The following is a 15,494-nucleotide window of genomic DNA, read 5'->3' on the forward strand; positions in this document are numbered from 1 at the left end:
CCTCCGATTGGCAGCACCGCATAATAAGTGTACCAGGTGATAACCATCAAGCTGAACGGAAAGAATGACAATTTATTGACCTCACCTTATTATCACCTGGCTTTGATTTGGTTCAATTAAAAATGCATTGTAGCAACACCTACGCGCTCGTAAAGGAGAAAGTGCCCAAGTCAGGCGTAAATGATGTGGCAAGTTTGCTTGGCGGCGAAGCACTTCTGTATGTAGGCATCCGCATTTATTTCGCTTGTTTTCAGATTTCCGCCCTTTTGATTGTAAGCTCGATGCTGTTCAATTAGAATGGTTCTCGACACAGAGCGTAGGCCTGATAGGTGGTCCGGGTGGTCTAGGCAGAACAAAATACAAAAGATGAAGAAAAGGATGCAAGCTGTCTCAGGAGGAGTAGAGCGTGCACTGCGAAGGCGAAAACATTGAATTGCATTGAAGGAACCTCTGTTCAGTTCAACAAGATGGGAGTGAAGCAGGGAGGGGAACGGCATGAGGGGTGGTAGTAAAGAGCGGAGAATGATGCCTCAGCGGCACTGGTGAATCACTGCTCCGCACTTGACAGCCTTCACGTTGTGTGGAACTGCGTAAACTTTTTTTCCGTTCCGGTAGCTTTACAGTTGGTTTGCCGAAAAAAACGATCCATTTGGAATGGGAAATTCTTTATCTACGCCTTGTCCCGTTTCTTTGGGGTGTGGAATTCAGAACTAGAGTTGCGACAACTGCACGCGACTGTATTTGAAAGCACGTTTCTATACGCGAAGTAGAACGATGTTCTTAGTAGCGACTAATGGCATTAGGAAACCACTCCGCCTGTTGCTACGTGCCGTGGCTGCAGGATATGAAAACAGGCGGCCGTAAATGTAAACCTATCAGATCAGATATGTGCTCCCTAAATCTTTGAAACAAGTACACGCTTCTGAAACAGGTACACGCTTCCTTCTGGACGACAAAGAATTCAGAGAACTAGCTTTACCTTTAAATGCGACATTTTGTGACATTAAGAAAGTAAGGGTTGTCTTTAGCTTTACGGTATAAAACGTTTCAGCCTCGCTCGGGACGTAAGATTGTACATTATTTTTTCTTAGTACACTTTCAGCTTGGCCGAGAAAATTTTGACAAAGACAGTACCAATTGATAATTGGAATCTACCGCTACCCAATAATACCAGGACAAAAGGTAAAAGGTTCGCGGGTGACTGCAGTGCCCTATCCATCAGATGGCCAAACTGAGAAATTCTTACTCCAGTCTTCCCTCCTGTGATGGTGTAGTCGAATAACCTCGGGCAATTGCTTCTCCCGCCGGTGGCACACCGCAGTCAGGTGAGCGGTCCAGAAAACAAAGGGCGGAACGTAGGTTCCTAAATCAGGGCCACACACTGAGTACAAAATTTCTTCTAGCCACTGCATTCACACGCAACTGCTGCGTGCTGCGCTTGTTCAGTGGCTATGGTGTTGTTGGCCCTAGCTGAATGGCAAAAGTTCTACTCCAGGCCGCAGCGACCACGTTTCTAGTGTGCAATTGAGTGTGGTTTGGCCGCAGGGTAATGATTCCAGGTGACCTGACTTAATTTGTGCCTCCTCCGCCCTCTCCACTGCGGCACAATTGAAATCAAAAGAGCAGCTTCGAAGTGTTAAATTCTCATTTGAGCGTTATACGGAACTTCCGCTGGAGTTTCCTTTCAGTGAGCCCTGCTTCCTTTTCTGGGGGAGTTGTTCCCTTTGATTCTTCGAGCAAGCTGTAACCTCAATGGTCTCAACTTGCTCCCTTACAAATTGAATGTGGTATTCCAGGAATTGGCCCCAAAAAGACTATGTCCCAGTCAGAAATCCTCCACATCCTTGTAGACTACATGAGCAGAGCGCATTCAGCAAGAACATTCATATTCACCCACGGGTCATCAACCACGCAACGGTCTCCCTCTGGACTAAACATACCACTAACTGGTGAAATGCTTTCATTTCGTCTGGAGCGACAAACATCCTCGACAGCGGCTGAGCTCTATGCTCTGAAGGAGGCAATTGTTTACATCCTGGGCCATGTGCCGCACCAATGGAGCATCTTCACGGACTCCAAGGGAGCTCTGCAAATTGTATCTAGGAGAAGTAGATCCCCCCCTCCCAAATTGCAGTCTGTGATATCTCATACCTTCACCAACTTCCCTGCTTTGCTGGGCACAGTATTAAATTGCAGGGATGCCTGGACACAGCGGCATCAAAGGGAAACAAAAAACTCGATAAAGCGCTCCGTAAAGACCTTCTGCGCGGGAAATACCGCAAGGTGTATTTCACGAAACTTGAAGCTTCTGCCATGGCTCACCACTTGGCGGGTACTGAAAGAAACCGTCTATGGAGTAACTTGTGAAATACTCGCTGCTTCTGGCACACTACTGACCCGGAATTAAAGTATCGGCTCCAGAGACAGCTCCCTCGTTACCTGGAAACGTTATAGCATCGTCTACGGCTGAACTGTGCGTACACAAATAGTTACCTATTTCGCCTTGGAGCGACGCCAAATCCGCACTGTGATAATTGTGCTTGGGTTAAAACAGTTGAACACATTATTGGAATGCGCGGCTTACACGGAAACTAGATCCCACTTCCTTACAAACATTTAACGCCTAGAACAGCCACCAATAACTGTCAGGAATATTTTAGGACCATGGGTTTGTCTCACGAAGCAACGCCAAGCTCTGCGGAGTTTGTTTTCTTGTTTGGATGACATTAGCCTAATTTCAAAATTGCAAATTATGTTGCCCAAGCTCAGACCAAAAATCAAATGCATGTAAGTCCGTCATCGCGCCAAGTCCACGACAGTTTTTTTCTTTTTCTTTCCTGCCTAGCTCTTTCTTAGGCCTTTTCTTCCACCATCCCCAACCCACAGCAGAGAAGCATGTAGGTAACTGTAAATTGCAGCAAGCCTCTGCTTTTTGAACAAAGAGCTTTCTCATTGGTCTCAAACTCCCGCGTGTACTGGCAGGGAGAGCGGTGAGGGAGGGAGGGAGGGAGGGAGGGAGGGAGGGAGAGAGGGAGGGAGGGAGGGAGGGAGGGAGGGAGGGAGGGAGGGAGGGAGGGAGAGAAGGATGGGAAGAGCAAGCGAGCGAGCGAGCGAGTGAGTGAGTGAGTGAGTGAGTGAGTGAGTGAGTGAGTGAGTGAGTGAGTGAGTGAGTGAGTGAGTGAGGGAGGGAAGGATGGGAAGATCAAGCGAGCGAGCGAGCGAGTGAGTGAGTGAGTGAGTGAGTGAGTGAGTGAGTGAGTGAGTGAGTGAGTGAGTGAGTGAGTGAGTGAGTGAGTCCTTTCGATGCCTCTATGCGGCTGGAACGTATGCAGGTAAATGTGGGGTGGCGTGCGATATGCTTACAGGGCAAACAAGAGTTCCATATTACGCAAAACAAACAGAGGACAAACCCAATACGTGAAATAACCGGCGAAGGCGGTCTAACAAGAGCTCCCCGATAAGCCTGCGGGCACACAATATATCCTCGCGCAGACTTCGCGTATTCTAGGTGCTCCCGTCGGAAAAAAAGGCATCCCGGGGGGAGGAAGTTTTCGTGTAGCCCTTCGCTTGACATACTGCCGCCAACAACAATAAGTCGCACCGGATTAGTCACACGCGCTGGCTATCAACGGCATCTGCGTTTCTGCAAGCCGGCGCATAACAGGCACCCGGTTTATGTCGGGCTTAGTCCGGGTGTTCCCGACGTCGGCTTCCTTTAATTCAGGCTTTCGCTGGTCGCTAGCTTTTCGCAGTCACAAAATTTCCCCGGTGGGGATTAACTGAAACTCCCTTTCCTCGTCACTGCCCCCGAGGGAACTTGTTCAACACTTGTGTTTTTTATTGTATATTCAATTTCTGCGTGTCCACAGCTTCCTTTACCATGGAGCTGCTTGAATGCTTTAGGGCTAGTTCCTGCGTTGTTGTGATTACCAGGTGCTAGAAAAGTGCTTTTAGTGACGATGTCTGGGTTTGTTTCAAGTGTGCAGCCCGCTTTGTCAGCCAGTGGGAGTATGAGCCTTTATTGAATTCCGTTGTTTCATGTTGACGTCGAAGGCAAGCAAGGCTTTTTTTATTTTTTCACTTGGGATGGAAGGAGGGGTAGGGAGTGAAGTGGTGATGTGTGCTGAGGGTGTCTCCCATAAAACCATCTTACCCCTCATCCTTTATCTTTGCAGGGAGTAAAAGACTCATACGTGGGCCTGTCTAGCTTCGTTATTGTTATCTTCTAGCAGATGATATCCTGGAACATTCTTTCCGTAACTTTGTTCTCAGCCTTTATATTTACATTTTCTCCGTACACACCGCATTTCTCAGTACAAATGCAATAAAGGGAAACTTGAGCGTATCTGATAAGCAAACATTGTGCTTTGCCCCCCCCCCCCCCCCTTCCCCCTAACCCCCTTTTTTTGTGGTCAGTTCGATTTACTGAAACGCTGAAAAGGTAGTGCTGCTATTCATCGACTTTTTTTCGTCCGTTTCGGTTCCACACCAGTTCGAAAAGGAACCATCACTCTGCTACGGCTGGCAGTTTCTGCAATATCGTCTTGCCTTGGGCTTTCCTTGCATCTCCTTTAAAAAGAATGTTTCTCGATACATTACAGAGAAACATAATAGGGCCCCCGAAACGGATGAGTGAAGTTTACTGTAGAGAGCACGAAGTGTCACACTTCTAAAGTTTGAGGATATGATACTGACAGAAATCTGGAGTGGAGCATAGATGAATTTTTATGCAGGTCTTTTTAAGTCCTAGGAGACCAATCACGCAGAGTGGGGCTCTCAGAGAAAATAAACCAAACTTGTGTGTCGCCTGCTATTACGGGAACTGTCGCTGGAAATAAGAAGTGTAAGTTAGCGTCTGAAAACAAAAATGTCGACATTCATACTGCTTATGACTCTAACAAGCGCGTGTTTTATTTTCCATATGAAACATCTCCTTCGTGTTTCAGGCGGATATATAAAAGCAGAAATAGTGAACGCGATTGCCGCACATTTTCTTGCTTTGATGTCACGAAAATATATATTCTGCCGCCGAAAAAGAGATTTCGTCACTATGTCAATCAAACAAGGGCACAGAAAACTGCGGCCTGTCGTGCGCCAAATTGTTCTTACTGCAAGCGCATTGTGCCGGGGCCAAATAAGTAAACAGATGCGGATTATTTCACAACTGTATTGCTCTAGTCTGCGCGTTAGCCAAGACAAGCCAACATCTAGAGGTACAAAAAAAACAACAATTGAGCGATTGACGTGCTTGCTGTAGCCCCTAGAGAGAGCCTTTGTTCGCACCCGCAAAAGCTTACCTTCTTTTCGATACCGCCTCAGTTCGCTGGCCACGAACCGAGTACGCACTGCACCAAAGTTCGCGATGGTCGGCATCCAGCACAGTAATCGAGCGAATACAGCATTTTTTTCACCCCCGTTTTATTTTCCAGTTTAAAAAACGCCCCGAGGGCCTCCATTTTCGCCCCGTGCGCACAACAGGTCCCCATTTGTGCGCGTGACATCCGCGTCTCTGCACTTCAGACAGGAAGCCGGCATGGTCGCCCCCTGGGGAAGACAGCAATTGCAACTACAAAGAAACTGGTCGCCCATTTTTTCTTGAAGAGCCCTAAGAAAGCTTGGATAACGTGCATTCACAGGGAAATCCTGGATGAAGGCTTCGGGGACTCAACCAAATATATTTTTGTTTTGCGCCGGGTCAGCAAAAGTGAAGGAAGGAAGCTGAAGGGAAGCTGAAGCTGAAGCTGAAAAGTGAAGGAAGCTGAAAAGTGAAGGAAGGAAGGAAAAGTGAAGGAAGCTTAGCAGTGGCTTAGCTCGGCTATGCCAGGATATACGTAGCGTGAGCTAAGGTTCAGCTGGTGATACTTGCGTTTCCTGGTTATCTAGGATTGGCTGATTATCATGCTTACTGCTGCTAAAACGATTTCCAATACAATCCAATCCAATCCAGTCCAGTCCAGTCCAATTCAGTCCAGTCCAGTCCAGTCCAGTCCAGTTCAGTTCAGTTTAGTTTAGTCCAGTCCAGTCCAGTCCAGTCCAGTCCAGTCCAGTCCAGTCCAATCCAGTCCAGTCCAGTCCAGTCCAGTCCAGTCCAGTCCAGTCCAGTCACTGCTCCTCGCGCATGCGCAGCACGGCTCTCAAGGAGCAACGCGAAACGGCTATCAAGCGGCTCCGGCGTACCGTCAGACTTGGCTACTGCACAACGGAGGCGCACAGCTGTGCACGCGCCGGCGCTAGTGCGTCTGCCGCAGCTCTAACGTCGCTCCTCTCTCTCTCTCTTTCTCTTTCCTCTGGAATGCGGAGACCGGCGAATGTGCAGGCCCGATTCTCTACACACCCGTGCACCAATAATCCAATCCAATCCAATCCAATCCAATCCAATCCAATCCAATCCAATCCAATTTAATCCAATCCAATCCCATTCAATCCAATCAAAATCTAATCCAATCCAATCCAATGCTCCTCGCGCTTGCGCAGCACGGCATTTCAAGGTCCACGCGAAACTGCTCAACCTCGGCCAGTGTAGCTTACGCTACAAAATATTTAAAGCCGTTTCACTCAACACGAAAACTGTCGGAAGTGGACAGCAGTGATTCGCCATAATGGGCTGTGGCACCGTTATCCGCTCACTGCTACCACCCATCACGCTCGCCGCCTCCCTGTCTAACTCCTCTCTGGCTGAATTGAACGGAAATTTGTCCAATGCAATTAAAATTTCCCGCCTTCGCAGGGCTCGCGTACCGCCTGCATGAAACAGCATGAAAGGGAGTTTTTTTTTTTTTTCGCTTTCATGTCGCCCGTGCCGGCGCCTTACTGCACAGTTTGGAACGCATGGCTTTTGGCGTCCACTTTTTTTGGCTTAAAAACCAACCCAACGGGCGTTCCTAACTAAATGGACGCTGGGGCTGCCGGTTATATTCGCAGATTTTGCCTCAAGTGTAGCTGCAGTTTTTTTGGGGGCTAAACAACGGGGAGATAGATGTATCACAAGTGCCAGAAATCCAAGAGTTTCGAACGGTTCGAACATACAAACCACTTGTTTTTTTAAGCCTCTGTGTTGCGCCTTTACGGTACGCCGTGGGGCTCCACTTCCGTCCCTTATCTCGCGGCGCCGCCTGATTCCGGCAGTCGCTTGACATCGAACAGCGTGAAAGCGAACGAGCTACGATAACAAGGGGAGCCCGTAAAGCGTTCCGAACTTAAATCTAGGCTGGTAAAGAACACAACAAAATCACCAGTGCAGTTCCTATAAAGGCGACACGTTAGGAACTTGAGCACGCGTCACACTTTTAATGTATCATAGTTCTTCTAACGGTGCTTTTGTGCGGTGTACAAATTGTACTGGTCTTGGCGGATTTCTTAAAAGCGTCTTTCAAGATTGTGAACGTGGCGCCAACTTAAAACTGTCAGTTTCATGCGTAGCTTTAAACGTAGAGCGCTTTTCTTATCATTGCGCGTAGCAATTTGACAAGAAGAGAGCGGCGCCGTTAACGCCCGTACAGAATGAAATGAAACACAGCAGCGGCTTTATCCTAGTACTGCACCAAACTAGGTTTCTTTGTCTCAGCTTCCAATGGAGACTGTACTCGCAGGTAATAGTCTCATACCTACAGCAACTTTCGAAATTTAGAAAGGCGGCAACTATTAGCTTAAACCTTATGGAGCGGGTGGATATACAACGACAAAAGACATTTGTGCAAGTTGCGTTTCAAACTCGCAACGTCTCCTCTCTTTTGTAGTGCTTTTTTACTACTACAGAGTACAATGGAACCTAACAGCAACACTTCTGAAAACACCCCCGAAACGGTCCCAATAGTCACGCCAAAACAAATATCCCATTGGGCAAATAGATTTGGCTTGTTTTGATGCGGGCCACAGCAGGACTTGGCTCATTTTTGATACGAAGAACGATATGTGTACTACGTTTGCAGGCTGTTATCTCACCTATTTTCTTGCCACCTTTTTTCAAGGGAAAATTGCCGAGTTTTTCTGGTCAGTGCAGTTTTATCTGGCTTAGTTTCGGTTTTTGTTTGGATTTGACTGATTTGGGGAAACAAAAAACACCTCACATGCGTATTCGAACCCCTTACTATACCATTCTAAAGGTGATTGTCTTTCTTCGTCTACTAAAACGCAAAAATGGCACAGCTTGCTGTAGTGGCGCAAGGATGGAGAAACTGCGGAGCTGGGGGAAGACCTAGCTTGTTATCCCGTGGGATCCTCTGTCAGTGTAGGGAAGCGTACGGAACGGCCTTGAAGAATCTGGCTAAGCTTGGCCCAATACCCCAACACCTAGCCTAGCCTAGCAAGAACATCGAAAAAGCTAACAAAACTTAGGAAATCATAGCGAAACCTAGCAAAACTTAGCATGACTGGAAGAAGCTAGGTCGGCTCCCTGCACCGCTGTTTCGGCAACCTTGCCTTATTAGTGCAAGTTGCGGCAATCTTTTATTCGGCGGAGGGAGAGTTTTCTGCGTTGTGCGAAAGGAATGCCTGTTGTCGAGGCAAACAAAAAGGGGCCGTAGCCTGAATACAGCTAAACGCACTAGGATGTGGCACTGTTCATGGTAAACTAAACCATCCCTATTAATCCGGTGGTTTTCGTTCAGAACATGCGACTATCTGTAGTTAAGGATCATACGAAAACACACAGTATTTAATGCAGACAGCTATGGGGGCGTGGTTCGTGGTTTTGTGCAGACACCTCACACCGCAGCGGTCGCTTTATTGCACTGTACTGGCTGCATAAATGACCTGAAGTATTTATCTTTGTGTTAAAGAAGGTTCATAAAAAGGCATTGTTGGAAAAGTGTAGCGCATATATTTATATGATTTGAATGCAGCCGTGACAAGAATCCACGGGGCGTGGTTTCCGCTGTACAATGAGCTCCTCCGTTGCTAGACGGCCTAGCACAGGTGACACATGCTTCGCGATGCACCTTACCACTTAACTTCCGAGAGCAATGTGCTGAGTCCAGCCGCGAACCGGAGCCTCATTTTCCCCGCTGCACCCGAGATGAGAAAAAAATCCCATCATCTTCACGCAAATACATTCCTAATATATTTATATGAGCCTATACTTCTGCGCTGTACCCAAGCGAACATTCAAACCGCATACTCTCTGATTCCCGTCTTCCCAAATGCGGCAAACGCAAATGTTTGTTTAAGGATCTCTCGGGAGATGCGGCTCGAACAACTTCTTATCGCTTTTTTCATCGTTAGCGTTGTCCGACACTTACAAACGAAAAAAGGAAGTCAAAAAGTAAGGTGCGTGAAAAAGAAGGTCTTCCTTGTTATAAAAGGGTCTATCCGAGGAAGAAAGCAGATGCCTTTAAGGCTTCAAGCAAACAGACTAGCATAAACCAGAAAATGAACGAGTACCAAAGCGCAGAAAAAATGCCAGTAATCGGCAGTTACCTCACAAAGAATTCCGCATTTACTCCAGTTTTGTGCTTTATTTTCTCTTCGAGTAATGTATAACACCACGTCAAGGAGCCGAACTCGTACGCCCTCACAATGGAGTTGTGGCAGCAAGCGGGAGTTCGCCTGAAATCGACTGACTTGATGGACGGCCCCTCCTTCGCGGGGAATAATGGAGGGGGTGAGAAACGCGAGTCAGTGCGAGGTCGGCACGCCTTTGCCCAAATGGAAATGTGTACTTTTGGCGGGATGGATGCAGAGCTGTTTAGAGAAGGGTTCACCCTGGCCCCCGAGAAAGGTAATTTAAGCCCGCGCTGCGATTTCTCACCGGAGATGTCGGCAAACAGAGGGTACGTGCGCGCCGCCAGTTGCCACTAGAGTGCGTCGGTGCACTAGTCGCTATTCATGGCTCCCACGAGCGATGAGCGAAAGACGGCTGGCAATGAGCAAATGGGAAGGAAGGAAAACTATGTAATGAAGAGGGATATGACAGTCTAGAATAGACTGCATCTTAGAGGTCTGGGGGAAGGGGCTATTGGTGTAAAGTGTAAATAAGAGAAGAAGTTCCACAAAAAAATTCACGCACCTCCACGAAGTGAATCATGACGAGTGGGCGAAGCCCTGGGGATCGTTCTTACCGTAAATCACCCGTGAGAGTGCGTACTGCTGTTACAACGGTTTCCAATCCAATCCAATCCAATCCAATCCTATCCAATGCTACTCGCACAAGCTCAGCACGGCTCTCCAGGAGCACTCTCTCTCTCTCTCTCTCTCTCTCTCTGACCTTTTGTGAACCTCTTATTTTGTTCTTGTTAACCTTTTGTGAACCTTTTGTTTACAAATGTTTCGATTTACACGGTGCTGTGCGTCTCTCTTTCTGCCTCTCCCCCTCTCTCCCCCTCTCTCCTCTCTCTCTCTCTCTCTCTCTCTCTCTCTCTCTCTCTCTCTCTCTTTCTCTCACCCTTTGTGAACCTTTTACTTTGTTCTTGTTAACTTATTGTGAACCTTTTGTTGACAAATGTTTCGATTTACACGGTGCTGTGCCGTGAGCACGGACGCCGGACTCCTGACGCCGGACGGACAAGCCTCGGCCTTAGGGTGCTTCACCCGTAAAACAAACTATGCAGCTGATAAAACTTGCCCAACGTGCCAAGATCCACAAAAAAAGCAGGACACTGTCTACGCCGGCCCAGTTGGTCTGTGTTCCGCGTTTGGCACAAGCCGATACTTCATCCTCGTATTCTTAGGCATAAAACATACTTAGCTAGCTATCTTGTAGGCATATGAAACTCAAAAAACCTCATAACAGTCGTTTTCTACATTGGGCCAAAAATGTAACAGTGCTAGCGATAATCGAAGTTGTGAAGAAAGACAACAGATGTGGATCGGAGTACTATAGGCGCCATTTTGGACGACCACTTCGTCTTCGTAGACACACTTTCTTGGCATCGATAATAGAAATTAAAGAAAATTGTCAGGAGGCTCGCAAACCTCAATGACGAAAACCTGTGTAACTCCTTGAAGCACCTCTAAAAACTGTACATAGCCCATGAATAAAGCAGAGTTTGTTCTTTACGCACACAAACTGAGGAAGCTGTAATTCAAGATCAGGTGCTACTTCAGATATGTATACTGCATATCAAAACAATGAATGTGACTCTTCTTTTGGCGGCCGCATTAACGACCACATAAATGACCACATTCAAATTTTCACAGAAGACGGAAATAAATTTAAGACCTACATATGAGACGATACCGAGATGAAGTCCGACACTCCTCGCGACGCGCAGAGGAAGGGGATCACGGGTGCAGTACCCTTTGACACGAAGGATTTTTCGGTGCGTCCTCCGCCGCCGCATTGACCCCTTAGATCAAGACCAGGGTTTCGAACAAATGGAATGATCATTCGTTATCGTGAGCTATCAGCTATCTGGCTAATGGTCTTATAAATTTGGGCTGTCGCTAGGACTAAGCTTTCTCTCTGTCCCGATCCCGTACCTCCACCCAGCGGCAGTTGAGACCCACATGTCTGGTTCTGAAAATATATCCGAGCTTTGCTGATGTGACAGGGCTAACTCACGCTGTTTCTGCGGGTGAAAACATACCCTTTGTGGTATACTTCTTTTCGTGTGAAGTTTGACACCGGGGGGCATTACATAAAGAATAGATGAGGGGCAATGTTGGAGCGTCCACATGCTGCTGTTTCAGAAAACAGAACTGTATAAGGGAACAGTAATCACGTCAGCGTCCTTTTTCTTTTCGGTGCTATCGCACACGTTTTGTTTTAGTAGACGAGAGAGGGAGGCACTCATGCCTACAATCAAAAGCTAAAACATCACCACTTCCTCACTGGAAGGCCAGTATCTTGATTTCAAGGTATGAAGACCTGATACGCGCCAGCATCCCCGTGCCGGGCTGCAAAAAGGTAGCCTGCCAGTTTTATTCTAGTCTGTGGACTAAGCAAAGAGCGCAGCCTAGTGATCTGTGAAGTTCAGCAAGCGAGAAAAAGGAACAAGGAGAAAGAGAGAGTGACTACGGGTGATCTGCAGCCCCCGTCTCTCCTCTATATAATAATACCACTGCGACTGCCAGAGAATACACGCTCAAGGACGTGTCTGACGAAAACAAAACTAGTCAATTAAGCATGCTTCCCTCTAACATAGTGCGGCCTTCAGAGTTCTTGTGCTCGGAACAGTCCGCCGCAACAAGGAGCAACGCAGATGACGAAAAGGGGCCGTGACGACATCTGCTTAAGAAAGACGCCATATACCTCACTCGTTCAAGCATTAACCCTCCAATCGGTTTAACGGAAGCGGCCTATTCTGTCGCTGCACGCTGTCATTTTATTTCTTCTGAAAACTCAGCCGATGGCGTTAACGAAATCCCCTCCGAGTGGCGACTTTAAAGGAGCCATGAAGAGAAAATACAACTTCGTTTAATTTGAAAGAACTAGGATTCAGTATCTCACTCAGTTCCATTAGAGCCACAAAAGATGTTTTTTAACGAAAAAAAAACAAGAAGTACTTAAAAACTTTCAAATTTTGCGCCACAGTGACGTGTTATGAGCAAGAATGACGTCATACGGGCCAACAATAAAATATAATATTCAGTGCGTTAACTGCACGTTAGCATTGAAGTGATGCGGTCAAATGGAACTAGAGGCCCCATTACAGACGTCCAGTCATGTGTCGTTGCGAAAGGTCAGTTAGGCGGCCGCCAATCGCACAAACAAAGTTCCGTGACGTCATAGAAAAGTTGCGAGAAATTGGCTAGGGGGTCGCGACTGCTTCACACGTTTTCTTTAATATCTTCGTTATTTGTTCGAAGATTGCGATGATATCGGCATCATTGTTATCGGGACTAAGCAGTCTTTCTAATACACCCAACTTGTATTTTGTCTTCATGGCTCCTTTGAGGGAGCCTTCTTACCTACTGGGTGTTGCCGTGGGTACCGGACGGGGACAATAAAGTCAACGGCAGAGTGCTCGTTGGGATTCAGGGGCTTGAGGGAAACCATTATCCCGCGTCAATTCATTAGTAGCGGGCTCCTCGGGCGCCCTAGATTGCGACCCTATAGGTCTTCAGGTGCAACCGTAGGCTATCGCCAACGAGTCGCTCCCTGCCACCCTGTTAACTCCAGCAGGAGGCTGTGTGCGATGCTTGCACGTGGCGACGTCGGCAGTGGTTTACAGCCGAAAGGGACTGTAGCGTCGCTTATGTGTATCTGTTTATCACTTTTGGGGGAAATGTCAGTGTCATGTATCAAGGCTAATCTTCTGAGAGGGGATGCCCCAAAACGCCTTGAAAAAAGGAAACGAAGACCTGATATTTGGATAGCGCACCGAAAACAGTCCAATCCACGAGTGGCGCGATGGAGCCCAATGGCATCATGAACAAATATGGAAAACGTTGGGCAAAGACCAGAGAGCCCAACCGAGAGTCCCGCGACGGAGCCCAGAAGGTACATAAGGGAGGAGCCCTACGAGAGCAGGGAAGGAAAGGAACCAGAAGGAGGAAGGAGCACACCATCGAGGAACGAGCCAGGGGGACGCGGCCAGGCCACCGAATATGCCTACCAAGCCTGCGCAGGAGCGGTGAGACCTCGCATCGGCTGCCCTGTCCTAGTCACGCCACCAACCTGCGTATTGGTCGCCCCAGCGACGACGGCCGGCAACCTGTGGCCAGCGTCCACGCCCCGCCGACCTTTGCCTCGACGGTCCCACAAGGCTGCGTTCCGCATTCTTCTAGGTACCTCCGGCTGCAGCGGCTACCACAAAGGTAGCCACTGAGGAATTACTTCGACGCGCGCTTTGCCAACGCCGTCAACACAAACACCGCCCGTAGTGACACCGGCCCCACCACAAGACGACTACGGCTACCACCCAGTCGCGGCTACGCAACGGGTGTGTCACGTAAGCGCCGAAGCCCGGGGTAGGCCAGCGCAATAAGGACATGTTTCGTAGGACACAACCATGGATTATTTGATGTAGAGCCAGAACCTAGGACATGATGATTATTTAGTAATGGATGTTTAGGTGGTTTTGGATTTGAGCTTGTAGAAACTGTGTTTTGGTGAGTTTTGGTTTGATTGGAGATTATCTTCCCTGGTTTTTACTTTCGTTGTTTCTAGTGGGGTTTACTTAAGTGTTTTCCGTGTGTGTGTAATAAATGTGCGTTTAGGTAAACAAACCAACTGCTCTCATGGGTTCATCTCTCTAAGCTGGTCAAGACCCACCACCGTGACACTAAGGCGGTAGTTAGATTCTGAGATTGTGCGGAGTATAAACTTCGACTATAAAAAATGGTTCAGGGAGATTGCACCTAATACAATACTTTTTTCTTGTTCAGCTTGAAAATTTTGCATTCGCTGAAATTTTAGTAAAAGTATGCGGTGTGTTGAATGGGGAGAGTGCAAATGCAAGAGGACGGATCCTCCACCAACAGAGTGTGCTAACCCGTGAGATAAAAAATTGGCCGCGTATCTGCTCCTTTCGTTGCAAATGCTGTCAAAAGACGATAGTCTTTATCGGCTTTTGCGAAGTAAATGCCTCCCTTCGCTTTCCCGCTCACCTCTCATGTTGTTCCTCTTGCGTCGCGCTCCTCCCAAGGTAAAGACGCCAAAGGTTTGCTTGAATCATTTTAAATTTCCCGCGTTCCACTGCTCCAAACCGGGTGTCTCGATGCGAACGTTGCCGTACGGCGAAGACGCGCGTTAATCGAGATGCCCTACTTCAACGTTTATAGAACCTCGTTTCCCTATTCCACGTTCGTTGCAAGCAGAACGTGGAACCTATCTAGTGGAACCTTGCGTAACTGTTGCCGGTTGATTTCTTAAAATGGCGCCAGAAGCTATAGTGGCGCGGGCGACAGCAGGCGACGGCGGAGTGAATTCTTTTTCTGCAGTTCATGAAGTATATAATTTCGCAAAAGTCAAGCATGTTTGATTTTTTTATAAAGGAACACTGCAAATATCACTTCTGTATTGATTTGTTGTCTCATATTTGCGTAATGTCTTGTTCTTGTTCAACAATGTTGACAAGTATGAACATTACACCGGACATAGACGGGTAGATTTAGCTGTGACTATATAAGACTATTGCGCAGGCATTGTATTGCTTTGGCCGGGTGGCTGAATCGATTCACAGACAGACAGACGGACAGACAGACGGACAGGCCAACAGACATACAGACAGACCAAAATTTCTGGGTTTAAGTAGCCCAAGAAAGACTATCGTCTTTAAAAATCGGTGTTTGATACACAGCTCTTCAGCACAGTACCTATGAACGTGATTTAGAGTCCGAAATCGGCCACAAATGGCACCTCGAAAATACGGCTGGCCAAAGTGTACGAAAAGTTCAATTATAATTTTGCAGAATTAAAACAGACACGTCTGCTACGAGGGGCGAACACACGAAGGGGAGAAGGGGTGGAGGGGGGGGGGGGGGGGGGGGGGGGCTCGTAGGGATCCAGCCTTTCCCCTTCATTGACTCCCCTTTCCAAAAATACAATCACCACATTTCCCTGAGGTAGATTACTTACTTTTTCAGTCACTTTTTCACACACCGGTAGCTGAAAG

The sequence above is a fragment of the Haemaphysalis longicornis genome, unplaced genomic scaffold (genome assembly GCF_048455015.1).
Source record: "Haemaphysalis longicornis isolate Haplotype H1 unplaced genomic scaffold, Haemaphysalis longicornis Haplotype H1 scaffold_7, whole genome shotgun sequence".
Taxonomy (NCBI): Eukaryota; Metazoa; Arthropoda; class Arachnida; order Ixodida; family Ixodidae; genus Haemaphysalis; species Haemaphysalis longicornis.